Below are 2683 nucleotides of genomic sequence, written 5' to 3'. Positions count from 1 at the left end.
AAGATTTCTTTTATTTCTAATTACTTTCAAATGCAAGCATTGTGTGTATCCGTGTGTGTACGTGATACGGTGCCCGTGGAGGACAGAGCATTGGAGCCCCTCTATCTGGAGTTGCAGGCAGTTGTGAATTATATAATATGAGTACTGGGAAATGGATTTTAATACTCTATAAGAGAAGTAAGTATTCTTAACTGCTGAGTCACATCTCCAGCATGAGTCTCCCTGATTGTTCCCTCTGCTCCAATTTGCTGTTACATCTCATTAGCGAAGCTTTCATCTTGGTTATTGTCCTTTGCAGTGTTGAAACATTGACGTGTTTATGAATAGTTTCTACTTTTTCACATGCCCTTACTGATTCCCTTTAGTTCTTTCTGAAAGTTGCCCTCAGCTCCAAATACTTTTTAAGAAACTAAAAACCTTTGTGAACATTATAACATCTAAGATCCCTTAAAAGTATTTCATGTAAAGTGTCTCCTGCATGACTAACAAGGTCATTTTTTTACTCCTTTGTTTCCTCTGTAACTTTGTGTTAAAAACTGAAGGTTCTGGATTTTGCCCATGAGTTCTTTCCTTAAAGGTGGTCTGTTGTTAGAAATGGGAAAATGGAACTCACATCTTAACCTTCTAGAACAATGAGCTTTTCCATCATCTCTCTCACAGTCTCATGCTGTGCACGGTCTGACCACATCTTCTTAGGATGTGGCAAATAGTTTGGTCTGAGGCAGAAGAAATGAATGCTGCTGAGTCACTTACAAGAAACATGGGTTTGTAACTGCAAAACTTGTGGTTTTTTGCTTTATCATGTTGACTCATGCCTAATAATTCTTGTGTCTTATCATTTATCAATCAATATTCATGAGATGGCCCGGTTATAAGGAACTCTTATATTTAGTTTCTCTGTTTCTGACCAAATAATTCACAAGAGAGCTATGAAATACACATGATCACAGTAGAGAAACTGAGCCAAGTATTCTCTATGAGAAACTACGTATTGCATAAACCTGTCTCTGGGAACTGTGCATGCACAGCACAGTAGCATTGCTTTGCCAGGACACTGGTAATGCTTGACAATTAGTGACAACATTGTTCTGACCACATTTTTGCTGTGAATCACTTATTAGAGACTCTGATGTGTCTAGAAACTCTACAGATTTTGAATGTTTTCCCATTTTAAGTTTATAAGTGTGGAAGGATGAGAATCGGTTGCTAGGCTGTGTCAATCTACCAAAGCAATGAATATTTCCTAAGGGTTTAAGAAATCCTGCATTTAATTCACTTTGGTGTGATATACTAAAAATCTGACGCTATAGCTAAGAGTAGTATAACAGCTACACAAATTGCTCGATAAATCTTGGGACATAGTGAGGACAGGTCATGATGGTGTCAAATGTTAGTGCATGCCTTTAGCTTAGTTCCTTTCTATACAGAAATGTCACCTCTGACCCAACCTAGTCTTCACAGAGGACAGGAGGATGGGTGTTTTCATTTCCCCATTGAGGTTACAAGAATTAAGAAGGAGACAGAAAGCCCTCTCTCAACATGATACTCAGCCTGGTGTCTGTCAGGTGTCTCTGAAAATTGTTTTGCTGTCTGTCAATTCCCAGGCCATTTATATGAAGAGAAAGATGAAGTGGAGCGGCACACTTCATAGATATCTGAAACAATTTGTGTGTGGGTGTGTGCGCACACATACACAGGCGTGTGTAAAGGTCAAAAACTGATGTTGGTATGTCTTCATTGACATTGCTCTCCAGCCTCCTTGTGGAGAGCATTTCCTCACTGAACATAAAGCTTGCTGTTTTAGCCTGACTGGCTGGTCAATGAGGCCCTGGGATCTAACTGACTCTGCCTCCCAGGGTTAGGCTTACAGATTTCTGAGGCAATTCAGACACCTGTAAAGTTTTAAAGATTTTTTTCAAAGACAGGGTTTCACTGTGTGGTCTAGTGCTTGCTCTGTGACCCAGGATGTCCTTGAACCCATAGATAGCTGCCGCTCTCTGTCTCTAGAGTTCTGGGATTAAAGGAGTACACCACCACTCAGCTTTTAGGTGGGTACTATGGATCCAAACTTATGTGCAACAAGGATATTAGTCACTGAGCCATCTCCCTACCAGAATAATTGGAGGCTGATATTTGGTACCAGAGTTCGTTTAAATCACATCTTACACAAACACAGTGAGACGGAAGTGTGAGAAGAAAGGAGGCAAGTGGATTGGGATTAATCTATGCCTTAAAGTGTTTTGAAGCTTGTGTGACAGTGCTGTCATCTCACTGTCTTACTCTGCATGGAGGTGATCATCTATCAAATTCTAAAATCAGAGAGACTCAACAACACTAAGTGATGTACCCAAAGGCCGCATGGTTTCAGAAATATGTCAACATACATGTGTAAAATATGTGCCCACCACAGTGAAATTTTCTTCTTTACAACTTCTCAAAGTAGTAGAAGCCACAGTGGGCAGATTTCAGTAGAGAAAAGCATTCTTGATAATCAGAGCTCATTTGAGAATGCTTGCCCTGGGGAGGCCAAGTGCTTTCTCTCCAGGGAACTATAGAAACTGGAGAACATCTCAGTCTTCATTCTGAGAGGTGGCCATGAATGTGAGCCCAAATCACTTTACTTTGGGGCCTTCTTCAGTCTGAGTATCTCTCACCTGGTTGTTCTGAGGCCTTGGGGACTTGA

Source organism: Rattus rattus, chromosome 12 (assembly GCF_011064425.1).
Source record: "Rattus rattus isolate New Zealand chromosome 12, Rrattus_CSIRO_v1, whole genome shotgun sequence".
Lineage (NCBI taxonomy): Eukaryota > Metazoa > Chordata > Mammalia > Rodentia > Muridae > Rattus > Rattus rattus.
This window is presented reverse-complemented; position numbering follows the sequence as displayed.